At 42.0% G+C, this 17,000-nt stretch overlaps 1 pseudogene; it reads left to right on the forward strand.

The window, feature by feature from the left end:
• The first annotated feature begins 15,405 nt into the window (after positions 1-15,405).
• On the forward strand, positions 15,406-16,689 carry LOC102874168 (annotated as a pseudogene).
• The last annotated feature ends 311 nt before the right edge of the window (positions 16,690-17,000 follow it).

A 17,000-nucleotide genomic window follows, 5' to 3' on the forward strand; every position in this document is an offset into this window, starting at 1 on the left:
TGTTTTCAGCTCTTGTCTTTATAATTAGATTCTTTTCTTGTCCTATCTGATGAAAGTGTTGAGTTAGATCATTGATTTTTCTTCTTTCTTCCTTTTACATGTGTGTGTTCCTGTTGCTATTATCTGCATCCCAGAGGTTTTGGTATGTTGTATTTCATTTTCGCATTCCAGTCACCCATTATTATTATTAATATATCTTGGTTACATATTTTCTATCAATTTCTGACTGCAATAGTTGGTAGAAATCATCTATTTCCTCCTCTTTGGCACTGGTTGTTGGTGCATGAATTTGAATAATAGTGGTATCAACAGGTCTTCCTTGATGGTGTATGGATATTATCCTGCCATTGACAATATTGCTTTAAAAATGGATCTAATTACCTTTCTTTTATTATTGAAATTTTAATGGAAGTTTGTAAAGAACTTGTATTTCCATTCACTCATTGTTCCACATTTCCTCCCTGCCTCTCCTCCCACCTGTTTATTGTTGTTTTTCTTTTTAATAGTTCTTTCATTGTTATATAGTTCCCCCCCACCTCCCAGACAACTTTACTATGCAGCTGTTATTCTGGACTCTTGTCATGCCAATAATACCTAATCGAAAATCATTCCGTTTTTTCCTCAACTTTTCATCTCCAGCTTAGTAGATGATATAATCGTCTGATTCAAACTGTCCCATGCCAATCTCGTTTCACTAATACCTAATATGTCAATATTTATGTGTTCCATTTCTTTATTAACACTGTCTAGTTTTCCTACATTCGTGCTTCTCATCTTCCACACACCAATCATTAGTTTCTTCTTACAATGGTTCCTCTTCCTTTGTGTTTCTAAATTGGACAAGCCAGCCTCAGTTGCAATATCTGTTAGTCTACTCTAAGTGTGCTTTGCAGTATATGGTCTTTGAAGGCCTGTTATACTTCAGAAGTGGATAACCTAACCTTTTTCCTAGTCTGTCTTAATTTGGATGCTTAGTTTTAGAACAGTATCTGACAATCATTTTACTGAGCAGATGAAAGACAAATCCCTTACAGAAGTAACCAATACATTCAAGATGTATTCTCCCCAAGAATTTGTATCTTATCTCTTCCCTTTCCCTGCTACATCACTATTTCTTGCACTCCCACCTACCTGGTCAAAGCATCCCTTCTCTAGCCACCTCTTAATATGATAACTTAGTCCACAAGTCACTTCTGTCATGTCTTGCACCACACATTGCTAATGCTCTCTCGTGCTATATTCTGTCTCTTGTTTAGGAGGATATAAGTTCAAATCCTATGTGCCAACCTCAGGGAAAGATTTTTGCTTGAGGCAGTACTAAGGGAAGATCATTACCACTGAGCTTCTGCTGAGTTTTGTGACTTAGTGTCTCTGTTTACTTTGATGACATAGTGTTATTATTTCCAAGGTCCGGATAGGGGGATAGGCCTCTTCTAGATCTGATATAGTGGTGGTGTTTATTTGGCCTGAGGGTCAGACACAGGTTGGTGACTGGAAGCCTGATGTTAAGGAAGCCCTTGGACTTCTGGGAGAATGGGTGTTACCTGATTAAGAACATTATAGGGCAGTCTCAAATCCTGTCTTGTGCAGATTCCTAGGGTTCCCGAAGCTGAGTTATGATGCCAAAGTTGAAAACCCAGACTCTAGATTTGTGTGGAGCAAAATTTGGGAACCAGGAAGAAGGATCTGTAGTAGGAAATAATAGACTTGATGACAGAAATGAGGCTGGGGATAGAACGATAGAATTCTGTACAATCAATGATTTAGTCATAGCAAATACATTTTATAAGAAACATAAACACAGGCTATACAAATGGATTTCACCTGATGGAATGTGCAGGAATCAGGCTGTGGAAGGAATCATTGGAGAAGTTCAATAGCAGCAGTAAAAACTCTGCCAGGTGCTGATTGTGGAAGAGACCATCAAGTAAACAAATGCAAATTAAAAGTAAAGCTAAAGAAGGTTAAATAATATCCACAGGGATGAAAATTTGAGCTTGAGTCTATCCTCCATGAATTTAAGGAAAAACAACTCAGGAATAGGTTTGAGGCCTTGAACACCACTGAACGAAGACCAGATGAGCGATGGGGAAATGTCAAGAATATCATTCATGAAGCATGCAAAAAGTCATTACAAAGAAGAAGAAAAGACCCAAATGAATATGAGAAGAGACTCTGCACATTGCAGTAGAGTGCTGAGAAGCCAAAACAAAGGGAAGAAACAGAGAAGGTAAAAGAGGTGAATAAAAGAGTTCAAAGGGCAGATTGGAAAGACAAGACAAAGTATTATAATGAAAAGTGCAAGCAGCTGGAATTGAAAATCAAAAGGGCCAAACTCACTCAGCATTTCTAAGCAGAAAGAACTAAAGAACAAATTCACGACCTGAGTTGCTATGCTTAAGGATGCTATGGGTAGAATATGAAATAATTCTGGAAGAATTGAACCAAGAAGAAGTGGCTGACAGAAGAATTTCAAGAAACCACATATGATCAAGAGGCAATGGTGATAAAGGAGGAAGTTCAGGCTGGTCTGAAGGACTTGGCAATAAATAAAGCCCCAGAAATTGATGGAATACCAACTGAAGTATTTCAACAAACAGATGCTGCCCTGGATGTGCTCACCAGGTTGTGCTAAGAAATCTGCAGGACAACTACTTGACTGACTGCAAGAGATCCATATTTATTCTCATTCCAAAGCAATGGTGACCTGACTGAGGGTGGAAATTATCAAAAATTATCACACACTAGCAAAATCCTGCTGAAGATTATCCAGAAATGACTTGAGCAACACATTGATAGAGAACTACCAGAAAAACAAGCTCAATTTAGAAAACGTTGTGACAGTAGAGACATTATTGCCTATGTCCATTGGATTTTGGCAGAAAGCAAAGAGTACCAGAAGAATGTGTTCCATTGACTATGCAAAGACATTTGACTGTGTGGATCACAACAAATTGTCACTAACATTGAGGAAAATGGAAACAAAAAAAACCTTGATTGTGCTTATTCGAAACCTATACTTGGACCAGGAAGCAGTCTTCAGAACAGAGCAGGGAAATACTGCATGGTTCAACATCAGGAAAGGAGTGTGTCAGGGATGCATCCTGTCTCCATCCCTTTTCAATCTGTATTCAGAACAGGTCATTTGGGAAGCAGGGCTTTATGAGGAGGAATGTGGTATCAAGATTGGATGAAGACTTACCAGCAACCTATGATGTGCAGATGACACAACCTTCTTTACTGAAACTGGAGAAAACCTGAAACACTTGCTGCAGAAGGTCAAGGACTGTAGTCTTCAATCTGGATTGAAGCTCAGCATCAAGAATACAATTATTCTCACCACTGGACCGATTGGCAGCACCATAATAGATGCTGAAGAAGAGTTTGAGGTTGTTAACAATTACAGCTTGCTCGGCTCCACAAGCAGCACTTTTAACACCAGCAGTCAGGAAGGCAATCAAAAGGTGAAGTGCATTGGGAAAATCAGCTCTCAGGTACTTCTCCAAAGTGCTGAAAAGCAAGGATGTGATTCTAGAGTGTAAGGTGTGCTTAATTCAAGCCATTCTGTTGTTGTTGTTTTGTGCCGTCAAGTCGCTTGCAACTCATGGAATCCCTACCTACAACAGCTCTAAACTCTGTTCTGTCCTGTGCCAATCTCATTGTCTCTGACACACTCATCCCAATTGCCCCAGTCACCAAATCAATCCATCTCCCAGAGGGTCTTCCCCATCTGCACCTGCCCTCCACCCTCCCAAGCATGATGTCCTTCTCCAAGGACTGGTCTCTCCTTACAACATGACCAAAGTATGTCAGACGAAGCCTCAGAATCCTTGCCTCCAAGGAGCAGCCCGGTTTAACCCTCTCCAGGATGAATCTGTTTGTTTTCTTAGCAGTGCATGGCACCCTCAGCACTCTTCTCCAACACCAAAGCTCAAAAGCATCAATTCTCCTTCTATCCTTCCTGGTCATTGTCCAGCTCTCTGATGCATAACAAGTGATTGCAAAGACCATGGCCTGTACCAGACGCATCTTAGTCTCCAGAGACACACCATTGCTCTTGAGTACTTTAGAGAGGTCCCTAACAGCTCACTTCCCCATCGCAGTACATCTTTTCATTTCCTGGCTGCTGGTGCCGAGAGTGTTGATTGTGGAGCCAAGCCAACTAAACCTATGAACAATCTCAATCCCTTCACCATCCATCCTGATGCTGCCAATTGGTCCAGTGGTGAGAATTTTGTCTTCTTCACATTGAGTCTCAATCCATATCTGTTTTCACAAACTCCTTAAGTTCCTTCTTTTCTGGAAGGTATGTAATTTCTATTCGATATTTGATGGAGAGCTTGGCTGGGTATTGGATCCTTGGCTGGCAGTTGTTTTCTTTCAAATTTCTGTATTCCATCCCATTGCCTTCTAACTTGATGGTTTCTGCTGAGAAACCACAATTTAGTCTGTTTCCCCTTTGTAGGTGACTGTTAGTATTTCTCACACTGCTTTTAGTATTTTATCCTATCTTTTAATTTGACAAAATTGACTATGATATGTCTTGATGCTTTATTTTTGGGGTCTAGTCTAGTTGGTGTTCCCTGTGGTTCTTGAAGGTAGACTTTGCTATTCCTCAAATACCTAGGAAAGTTTCTTCTAGTACTTCTTCCACAGTTTTCTTACTGATTTCCCTGTCACCCCTACGTTCTGGAATTTCAGTCATATGTATTGTCTTCCTTTTGATGTCATCCCACATGTTTCTAAAGTTTGCTTCATTGTCTTTACATCTCATCTCTGAATTTTCTTCAAATATGGTTCCTGTAAGGCTCTTGCCTTTCAGCTCACTGACTCTCTGTTCCATCTCTTTAGTTCTACCTTTTTTTTTTTTTGCCTACAGCCTTTTGGACACTTCTGCCAATTTGTTCTTAATATAACGGATTGCATTTTCATGCCTTTCAGTTATTCCCAGTACTATATTTGCAGTACCTTCTCTGACTAGTGAGGATTTTTATTTATTTTAATTTTGTATTGGTTTGCTTACAGTGTTCATATACATTATGTTTAACTCTATTTTTCATTCACATTGTGCTTCATAAAATCATTCACATGCATTATGTTTTATAAAATTAATCACCACTGGACTATGTCCATCATAACCCTGTCTTTTCAGATCTCCACCAAATCTTTACCCTTTCTTTTACTCCTTCCCTCCAACACCAGATTGTGCAACCTTGTGATTTACCCCTACCATCCTCACTGCTTTGCTCCCCACAGTTCTCACCTTGGCTCCCCCCTCCTATATATATTAATAGTTTTTGTTTATTGTTGTTATGTGTCGTCAAATCACCTGCGACTCGTAGCGACCCTATGTACAACAGCCATAAACCCTGCTCTATCCTGTGCCAATCATATTGTCTCTGACACACCTACACCCATTACCCCAATCACTGAATCAATCCATCTCTTTGAGGGTCTTCCTCTCCTGTATTGTCCCTCCCCCTTCCCAAGCATGACGTCTCTCTCCAAGGTCTGCTCCCTTCTTGCAACATATCCAGAGTTTGTCAGACAAAGCTTCAGAAGCCTTGCCTCCAAATAGCAGCCTGTTTTCACCTTCTACAAGACAAATCTGTTCGTTCTCATAGAAAGCCATGGTATATTCAATATTCTTCTCCACCACCACTGCTCAAAGGCATCAATTCTTCTTTTTTTTTCCTTTCTATAACTGTCTTTATTATTTATCAAATTCATAGTTTTTTTGTTCTGTTTTTTAATTTCTTTATTTTTCATTTCAATGAACATCTACAGAGATTTTGGAATTCCATTCATTCATTGTTGCACCCCTCCCCTACCCCCCTCCCCGTTTGCTCCTCTCCTTCAAACACAAAAGAAAAACTCCCTCATTGGTACGCAATCCCCCACACACATCCCCCAACCCCCAAATATAATCCACTCTGCAACCCTCATTCCGTACTCTTACAATAAACATAATGCCCTAAAATATAAAATATTCTCTCCCCCAAAGACTTCAATGCCGTAAACATATTTCATCCAGTTTTTCTCAGTCTTACTCCCATCCCAATGTCAGCCTCATTCTACAACAGTGGCACCATATAGCATTTGTCCCTTTGTGGCTGAGATACCTCACTCAGCATAATGTCCTCAAGGGTCACCCATTTTGAATAATATTGCATGAGTTCCTTGTTTTTCAATGCAGCATAATACTCCATTGTGCAAATATACCACAGCTTCTCTACCCATTTGTTTGTTGATGGGCATTTGGGTTGTTTCCAACTCCTTGCTATTGTAAGCAAAGCCACAATAAACATGGGTATGCGTATATCTACTTGGGTGCCATATATGGTCTCTTTAGGGTATATTCCCAGTAGTGGAATTGCTGGGTCAAATGGTATCTCTATTTGCAACTTTTTGAGAAAGCGCCACATCTCTTTCCACAGTGGTTGCACCATTTTACACTCCCACCAACAGTGAATAAGGGTTCCAGACTCTCCACAACCTCGCCAGCATTTGTTGCTTGCTGTTCTGTTAAATTTTGCTAGTCTTACTGGGGTGAGATGATATCTCATAGTTGTCTTGAAATCAATTCTTCTTCTATCACCCCTAGTCATTATCCAACTTTCTGATGCATAGCAAGTGATTGCAAAGACCATGGCCTGTATCAGGCGCACTTTATTTTTCAGACTGACATCGTTGCCCTTCAGTTCTTTAGAGAGGTCTCTAACAGCAGAGTTGCCCATTGCAAAATGTCATTTAATTTCCAGGTTGCTAGTGCCAAGAGTGTTGGTTGTGGAGCCAAGCAAACTAAAGCTACTTATCCTTCTATTATTACAATAATGGTCTTATGCAGTATTTTTCCTTATTAGACTGCATTAGTTCACTCAGCATAATACTCTCCAGGTTCTCCCAAGTTATGTAACACTTTCAAAATGATTACTTTTGAGTGCTGCCTAGTATTCCTTTGTGTAAATCTACCACAACTTCACAGTTCGTTCAGTTGTCCTTGGACATTTGGGCCATTTCCATGGTCTTGCAATCGTTAACACTGCTACATACATTGGTGTACATGTCACCGGATGCATCTCACTTCTCATTTCCTTGGGGTATACTCCTTGTAGTGCAACAGCAAGGTCATGTAGAGTTTCTATGTTCCCTTTTTGAGGAGACACTAAACTGCCTTCTGGAGTGGTTGTGTCAATTTACACTCCCACTAACAGTGAGATTTCCTACCTCCCACAGCCTCTTCAATATTTATTGTTTGCTGCCTTCCTAAACTTTGCCACTGCTACTGAAGTGAGATGGTATTTGTTTGTAGTTTTGATTTACATCTCTCTCATTGCTAGTGCTTTTGAGCATTTCTTCATGTGTTTATTGTCCATTCAAGTGTCTTCCTCTGTGAAAGTCTTTCCATGTCTATTGTCCATTTTGTAATTGGGTTATCAGTCTCTTTCCTCTGGAGGCACTGTAGTGTCCTATACTTCTTTTATGAGACCCTTGTCTGAGATGGTATTGCCAAATGTGTTTTTCCTCCATTGTGATGATTTTATAAGTTCTTGCAGTTCTTTATCTCTCTTTGTCAAGTCTTTCTTCCATCTTTTGCATTTTCTTCCATAGCTATTCAGGTTGTTCCTCATCAACTTATTAATTCTGCTTTGTTTTCTTTGTGGTGTTTGCTCGCTTAAGGCTTCCGGGTTTTCTTCCATTATTTGCATCTCTTATAGCTATTAAAATAACTCCACCTCAAGATATTTCTTCTAGTTCTCAGTATCTTGGGTCAATGGGTTTCCTTTTTAGGATGAAATTCTTTTGTTTTTCATGATGACTGAGGCAGTCTGCTGCTTTCTTTACATTATGTGAGTCTTTTCTTAGTAGATGTTAGGTTGTTGTGATTGTATAGTGGCCCAGAGTATGGCAATTTTTTTTTCTGAAGGACCTATATATTCAGGCTCCCTTTTTGGACTAAAGACCCACAGGGCCTCTGGCCCAACAGCAGTGTTTTCCTCAAAGTACCTGAATGACAGAAGAGGGATGTTTGTTCTCTTCAAGAAACCAAGTCTCACCCAGCTCGGCGTGGCCTGTTACTTGAACTTAAGTGATCTTACTTGGTGTAACTTCACAGCGGTGTTTCAAACAAAGTCCTTAAGTGGCACGATAGGGAAGTATATTTTCTTCCAGAAACCATGTCTTTACCAGGATCGGCATGCCTGGGCCTCTTCCACTTGAGCTTAAGGGATGCCTCATGTTATAGCTACACAGCAGTGTTTTACCCAAAGTACCTGAATTGCAGAACAGGGAAGTCTATTCTCATTCAGAAACCACATCTCAGCCCAGCTCTACTTAAGGGATCCTCTGTGGAGTAGATAGACAACAGTGTTTCACCCAGAGTATCTCTGATATGGTGAGTCAATATCTTGATGACTGTCATACTCTAACGAAAGCTTGTTTGGTCTGATAGAGCTTTAATGTATATTTCAGGCTGTGGGTAATGGTCATCATGCAGATTCCTATTCACTACACTCTGAGTAGAGATTAGATATGCTCTGAGGCTTTTTCTCATCGTCACCTTTCAGAAACATTTATTTGAAGTGTGTTTTTTAAGGCAGACCTTCATATGTTTGAACTTCCAAACTTTGAGCCAGTTATTGAGCTTTTAGATATTTGCACATGAGAAGGAACTCTGTCTGAACTAAAAATGAGTCCTAAAACCTGTGATAAAGGAATATTTTTATGAAATCAGGGAGAACAGGTCTTTACTATGTAAAATGAAGGGTTTACTATTTAATATTTTATTTTTTTCATTTGTGGGCAAAGAAACATCCCTAAAAAGAAAATGACCTAGGCTTCTGAAATATTCTACTTGAGACCTAATCCCTCAGAAATTGTGCTACTAACTAAAAAATGACTAGGGTAGATAGAAAGAGAATTGATGCCTTTGAGCTGTGGTGCTGGAGAAGAGTGTTAAATATACCATGGACTGCTAGGAGAACAAACAGGTTTGTCCTGGAGAGGGTGAGGCCAGAATGTTCCCTGGAGTCAAGGATTCTGAAGCTTCATCTGACATATTTTGGACATGTTGCAAGGAGGGACTGGTCCTTGGAGAGGGACATCATGTTTGGCAGAGTGGAGGGGCAGCGGAGGAGAGGAAGACCTTTGATGAGATGGATCGATTCTGTGACTAGAGAGGTGGGAATAAGTGCGTTTGAGATGGCTAGGTTGGCACAGGATAGAAGAGCGTATAGAGCTCTTGTACATAGGGTCGCTATGAGTCACAAGCAACTCGATGGCACATAACAACAACAACAACTAAAAAGTGGCTTTTAGACTTGTCTGAAGTGGTTAGCAGTTCTTCGACCTGATAGAAATGCATGTTTTAGAGGTTAATAGTTTCCCAAATGCAGAAACCCTTAGTAATGGGACATTTGTGAAAATTTACTTCCCATTTACAGCTTGAGCTGCTGTCATTTGGGTGTAACTTTTGTCAGCTTTGAAGTTCATTGACGATATTGTTAGTGCCGCTACAATTTCTATTCTTGCCGTTGTTTACTTACTGTTGATTGCTGTGATTGTTTCAGAATATTGTTAAGCATTAGGATTTGCTGTTTAACAGGAAAGAGTAAGTTTTTCAGAGTTTCAAGAGCTCAAGTCACTGATTGGGGAAGCTGCAAAGTTATGCTGGACCTGGGATAGTATTACCATGATTTCCCCTCTATTAGCGGTGAAGTAGAATGCCCTGGGAAGGTTTGAACACTAGAGTGTATATGAAGATCAGTAATTTGAATTTCCCACAAGGGTGAGGGCACACATTGCACAGGTAGAATTTGCCACAAAAATCCGGCTCAAGATAACGGCTTAGTTACAGCCATCAGTTGTCTTGTTATGAAATCTATAGTTTTTCAGCAAGTATATGAAGTGAGCTTCAGTCTGGAGTATTAAATACACTGCTCTTTTCTCAAGGCTGTTACCCTTCACCGTCCTCCACTGATTTAGGTGATCAACAGGAAAGCATTGTGTGAGCACAAGAGAATAAGTGATAGACATATGTTGTGATATTTTCCCAAGTGTGTATCTCTGTATATGGCAGAATGATGATATTATGGTAATTTATTAATAAAATATTACCAAAAAAATTCTGGAACAGAACTACCTTACCAGGAGACTCTGAGAGTACTGAAATTATTTCACCTCCTCTGTACACTTGTGAAGACTGAGATATAGATGTTGAAGAGTTTACAGAAATTCTTACTGTTAGTAACTGGTGTCCTAAGGATTTTGGAGCTTGGCTTGTTTTGTTGTTCTGTCCTATGACATTGCAAGAGGCCCATAGCTGATTCTCCAGCATGAGGCTTCAAATCACACAGGGGAAGGTTACTCATCACTCACTCACAGAGCAGCTGCTGGATTTGAATAGTGTGCCTTCGTTTGGCAGTGCAGATCACTGCCACAAGGCCACCAGAGCACTCATTAGGGACACAACTTCTCAAAATGGTGTAGGAAATCAGCTGCCACCTATCACAACATGTCACCTGTAATAAAATCAAAACCTTCAAATTAGAGTCAATGGATTGTTGCTCGTAATACCAGAGGGATTCCTCTGTCTCTCCTGCTTGCTGATTCCTTATGTCGTTAAAGAGACAATTCACTAGATGTAAGTACAACTCCACATGACCAGTTATTCATCTACAGGAATATACTCCAGGGAACTTGGAACTGAGACATAAATTAAGATTTGTACACAAATGTTCATAGTACTGTTATTATCACAAGAACATGGAGACAGCCTGAATGTCTAAGTACAACTGAATGGATTGAGAGAATGTGTTACAATCACACAATCCAATACTAAGCAGCACTCAGGAGAAATGATTTTGAACAATTTTACATACCTTGGCAGAGACTGGATAGCATTATGCTGAGTGAATTAGCTCAATCTCATAAGGACAAATACTGCATACGACCATTTGTTTAAAAATAGAAGGATAACTAGTAGAGCATGTATAGGAACCCAAGGGGAAAAGGAGAGGAAGCAGAGAGGTGAGGATGGTGAGGCACAAAGCCACGGGGTCGCAAATTTGGTGGGTGGACAGAGGGAGTAAACGCAAGGAGAAAAATCCAGTGGAGACAAGAAAAGGCAGGGTAATGTTGGTGGCATAGTCCAATGGTGATTAATTTTATAAAATATAATGCATGGGAATGATTGTACAAAACATAATATAAATTAAGACTAGTGTGAAACACAATGTATACAAACTTTGCAAGTAAACCAAGACAAAATAAAGGGTTTTTTTAAAAAAAAACATGGGGGAAATGTAATATTAAATGTTGATTTTTAGGTTAGACCATGGGAAATGAATTAGTTAGAATAGCCAGGCATCTAGTTTTTCCTTTAGATCTTAATGTTTGTGTGACTAACGAATTCTGCCACAGGTAAGTGAAAGAAGCCATGAACATGTACAATGAAATAAACATAACTGAGTTCCAATAAAATTTACTCGAGTAGTTGATGAGTAGATTTGTTTAACACTTAAATGTTTTCTCTTATGCCTGTTTGTAGATGGACAAAGCGGAACGAAGTGCTCCAGAGGAAGAACTTCGGGCTAAACACAAGGACCCAGAATTACAAAAGTAAATTATAATGTTCCCTAGTAAAGAAACTTTGTGTGCCCTAAGTAGGCAATGGAGGGTGAGAAATTCCTCCACTATAATAGTGATGGCATGTGTGAGAGGAAGGGGAAAAATTTGCACCTTTAATCCATGTTGAAATCAATCACCTTCAACCTTATCCTTATGACACACAATCCACCTAGAAAAAGCTGAAGCAATAGACAAGCACTCTACTTTGCAGAATATATGGAGGCACAAAGCTTACGTAAACATTTTCTGACAACTCATATGAAGTTTTATGGTATTTCTATATCCAGTAATTACTTTATGTAATTGTTTAAATGTATGCTGTTTAGGTCACATATAGACATCATGAAATTACAAGATTCCGAGAATGGACCCACAGACAGAACTCAATACCTTTATGCAAGAGTACATCAACTGCTCATGGTGAGTCCATATCTTGATGACTGTGATCATCTAAAGAACCCTGTCTGCCCTGCTAGTGGTATTTATGTCCTTTCTTGCTATTGGTCAAAGCCATCATGCAGTTTTACACTCAATGAACTCTGTGAGTAAAGACTAGAAGCCTTCCCAGGTTTCCCCAGCAGTGACCTTTCACAAATCGTTACCAGGGGTGTGTCTTCTAAGGATTGTGTTTGTACCTGCAACCTTTCAGGCAGTAGTTGAGCAATTAGCCTTTTGCACATCTCAGGAATCTTGGTCTGTGATCATAGAGTCTGAAGTCTGACACAAAGAAATGTTTTAATGAAAAAGGGATAATAGATCTTCAACATGTAAAATGGAGTTTGTTTCTATTTAATAATTTTATATCTGAGGACCCTTAAGGGATATTCTCTCAAAAAAATGATCGAGAATTTTGAGACGTTCTCATAGCAGCCTCATCCCCAGAGAATTTTGCTGCAAACTAAAAGGTGGATTTTAGAGTTGTCTGAATTTGTTAACAGTTCCCTGACCTGTTTTGCTTGAAAAGCAATGCATGTTTTCAGATAGGTAGGTTCTCAAATACAAAATCCCTGAACGATGAGAAATTTGCAAAAAAATTTAGTTCTTTGCAGCCTGAGCTGAAACATTTACATATTTTGGATATAAATTGTCTAAGTTTTGAAGGACATTGAATTTAATGAAATGCCACTGCAATGTATTCTATTTCCATTATGTATTTCTTGCCATGGTTGTTTTCAGAATAAAGTCAGGTGCAGGATTTGCTATATGACAGAATGGGGATAGTTGAGGAGACTTTCAGGAGCTCAGGTGGAAATGTGGAAAAGACATAAATATATTAGATCTTGAAGACTAATATCAGGATTGCTCTCTTCTTGAGAGTGGGCTCGGAAGCTCTTGGAAGGATCTGAGTATCCTCGAATATGTGAGAATAGGTTAATTTGAAGTTCCCATAAAGAAAAAGGCATGCACTGTTCAGTGTAGAATTGGCCATAGCTATCTCTGTAGATAACGTCTGAAATACAGCCATCAGGAGTCTTGTTATTGAGCTTTTCAAGTTTTTCCAGAGGTACGGGTAGTGTGTTTGGGCTATTTAATCCAAGTGGTGACATCCTACACATACTTGGACGGTCATCATTTTTTTTTCCCTTTTCTTTTATTGGTTTGTTTACAAAGTTCATATACACTGTGTTTCACACTATTCTTCATCCATAGTGTTGCATTATGTTTTATAAAACTAATCACCATTGGACCTTGTCTATTACTACTCTTTCTTTTGCCCAGATCCTTCACATTTACTTCCCCCTCTCCTTCCATCCATCAAACTGTGCAACCCTGTGCTGTCACCTTTACCTATCCTTACTCCTCCCCTCCCTATCCCAAACCCTTTTTGTGTTCCCATACATGTTTTAATGGTTATCCTCTATTTTTAAACTAATGTTCTATGCAGTGCATGTCCTTACGAGACTGGATTAGTTCACTCACCATAATGCTCTCCAGCCTCTCCCAACTTGCGCAGTATTTTTCAAAATCATTGCTCCTGAATGCTACGCAGTATTCCATTGCTTCAAATTACCACATCTTCTCGATCCATTCTTTTGTGGTTGGGCATTTGGGCTGTTTCCATGTCCTTGCAATGGTGAATAATGCTGCTGTGAACATTGGTGTCCAAATCTCAGTTCTAATTTCATTGGGGTATATTCCTAGTGGTGGAATACCTTGTTTATATGGAGTTTCTGTATTCAACTTTTTGAGGAAATGATAAACTTTCTTCCAGAGCGATTGCACAATTTTATGATCCCTCCAACAGCGTATGAGAGCTCTCACCTCTCCACATGCTCTCCAGGATTTACTGCTTGCTGCCCTCCTAAACTTGGTCACTGCTACTGGGGTGAGATGGTATCTCCTTGTGGTTCTGATTTGCATCTCTCTTATTGCTGGTGATTTTGAGCATGTTTCCATGAAGTGATTACAAAACACTTCCCTTACCCCCTGACCCATCTAATTATATAACCACATGATTAATTCCGGCCTGTACATCTTCCTCCCTCTATTTTCACACTCCCCGCCCCCCCCCCGCCACCCTCGGATCCTCACACTCATTCTACAAGAATGGTTTTATACAATATTTTTTCTTATGGAACTGAGTTATTTCATTCAGCCTAATGCTTTCCAGTCCCTCCCAAGAATTATCTTGGTTCAAGGACAAATATTGTATGAAAGCATTATTGTAAAATGAGTATGAGGATCTGAGGTAGGGGTTGGAGTGGAGGCTATAGGATGAGGATGTCCGGGGTTGATTAATTAATGTGTAGGGCCATGACAGCAATGAAAGAACCTCATCTAAAAAGTTTAATTTTGTAAACAAATTAGTATAAAAAAATCTGGAACAGAGCTTTCTTGCCAGGTGTCTCTGAGAATACTGGAATGATTTATCTCTAATATACACACGTGGAACATGAGATAATGATATTTAAGAAATTGCAGAAAATTTTACAGCTGGTAACTAATGTCATAGTGATTTAAGATCCTGCTCTTCTGGTTTCTCCATGGGTGGTTGTTATGTCCCAAGGAATTGGAAATGGCCCATAGGTGACACTCAAACTGGTTTTCACACTTGAAGAGACTGCCCATTTTTGACCCATAGAGCATCTACTGGATTTGAACAGCACACCTTCGTGTTGGCAGTGTAATTTCTAAGTGCTTACCAAGATAGCACTTTTTAGGGACAGAAGTTCTCAAAACCGTCAAGGAAGTTACCTGTCACCTGTTGCATCACATTAATTCATAAAAGCCAGACTGAGCAACAAGCTGGCGGCGCCCAGAGGAGTAGCAGTGGCACTTGACTTTTGCAGAGGCAGGCGGAGTCACTTCACTCCAGGAGCCCCGAGGACTTGTGGGGGGGCGCAGTAGCTGGACCTTGGCCTGTGTCGCCCCACCCTGTACCAACAACCGCCCCACCTGCACGGGCAACCAGCACTGGCCCTGTCCTGCCCGCAGGATCCCTTCCTTTCCTGGTCTCCTCCCAGTGTGACCCATTGCCTGGCCATGGTAAGCCACCAAGGCTCCAACGCTGAGGTCTCCCTTATAGCCAGGGCCTATGTCCAGAGATGTTTGGCCTCTTCTTCAGGCAACCCATTTTCTAAACCAGGACTTGCACCTGGGTTCTGCTGCTGAGACATCACTTCCTCTAATTAATTTCTTCCTCCGATTCTTACCCTGGGTTGAAGAGTGCTCACTTCCTTCCCCAGTAAATCCCTCCCTGCCAAAGCATTGACAGCCTAGGCCCCGCCCCCAGCTGAGGGCCTGCCTGCCTCCTGGACTGACCAGCAGGGCCCTGTCATGAACTCTGTGTACATGGTAGTGCACAGGGAAGGCCTGGTATTGGACATGCTGACCTGGGTGTTGGACCTCAACTTCCCGCTGGTGTCCTCCCTCCTGGCTTCCCTGGCCTGGCTCCTGGCCTTCATCTACAACCTGCCACACACCTTGCTGACCACTCTTCTGCACTTGGGTGATAGAGTCCTGTCTTCCCTGCTGGCCTTGACCGAAGCTTTGGTCCGATTCACCTTCGGGGAATTGCAAGCCTTGTGTACCCTGCTCTACAGCTGCTGCTCTGGTCTGGAGAGCCTAAAACTCCTTGGGCACCTGGCCTCCCATGGAGCCCTCGGAGTCCAGAGATCCTGCACCGAGGGGTCCTCAGTGTGGTTGCCAGTGGCCATGCTCTGCTGCACCAGGCCTGTGACATCCGTACTATTCCACAAGGCTGGTGGCCTATGTGATCAACAGCCTAGTCAACATCTGTCTCATTGGCACTCAGAACCTCTTCTCCCTGTGCTGGCCCTGTGAGATACAGTGCTGGGGCCTCTCTGGAGGCTGACAGATGTGATGGCAGACTTTCTTGCCCACATCTCTAGCAGCACTGTGGCCATGGCCATTCTCCTCTGTACCCACTGCCAGCTAGTGCCAGAGCTGCTGGCCTCAACTGTCTGCCGGCTGGCCAACTTTGTATTTGTCAACCTCACTGGCCGAATGCTGCTGACTTGTGTGCTGGCCGTGACGGTGACTGTGATGCACCCAGACCTCACCCTGTGGCTGGCTACCTGAGCTCTCAGTCAGCTCGAGGCCTGGCCATCCTATGACCGGCTTCGAGAGGATGTTGTGTGCCTGTCTCACCTGGTGATGGGCCTGGAGGACTGGCGCCGAGTCTGGAGCATGCAGCTGGTGAGCTGGCTCAGCCGTGTAGGGGCCCCTGGAGGCCCACAGGGTGGTCCTAAGAGAGTGCCCTTGGCCAGACCCTGGGGCCAGGAGATGACACCTGAAGCCAGGCCTGCATCAGGGGCAGAGGAAGAGGAGGTCAGAGTGCCACCTACCCAAGGCCTGGAGAGGCTCAATGAGGAAGAGGAGCCTGCAGCTGGACAGGACCCATGGAAGCTGTTGAAGGAGCAGGAGGAGCAGAAGTGCATCATCTGCCAGGACCAAAGCAAGACTGTGTTGCTTCTGCCCTGCCACCACCTCTGCCTGTGCCAGGCCTGTACGGAAATCCTGATGTGCCACCCAGTCTACCACCGCAGCTGCCCACTGTGCTGCCAAGGCATCCTGCAGACCCTCAAAGTCTACTTCTGAAGCGCATTGCCCACTTTCCCTCCCTCCACACTGTGCAGGCACCTGTGTCTCAATGTGTCTCTGGTCCCTGTCTGAATCTCCTAGCTCCCAGGGCTGTTGGACCAAACTTCCAGGCCATACATCTGGGACTTCATGATGGAATACCCTGGAAGGCTGTGGCCTGGGTGTGCCATGAGGCAGGGGAACCAGCTTCTCCTTTGCCTATGAAGCTGAGGGTGGTGGGTGTGTCACTATGCAAGGGCCCTGTGGACAGTCCTCCATCCTGGACAGGGTCCACTCAGATGCCAGCCACTGGGACTGTCCTGGTTTCT

The sequence above is a fragment of the Elephantulus edwardii genome, unplaced genomic scaffold (genome assembly GCF_000299155.1).
Source record: "Elephantulus edwardii isolate Elephantulus edwardi_28Jun2011 unplaced genomic scaffold, EleEdw1.0 scaffold00322, whole genome shotgun sequence".
NCBI classification, from domain to species: domain Eukaryota; kingdom Metazoa; phylum Chordata; class Mammalia; order Macroscelidea; family Macroscelididae; genus Elephantulus; species Elephantulus edwardii.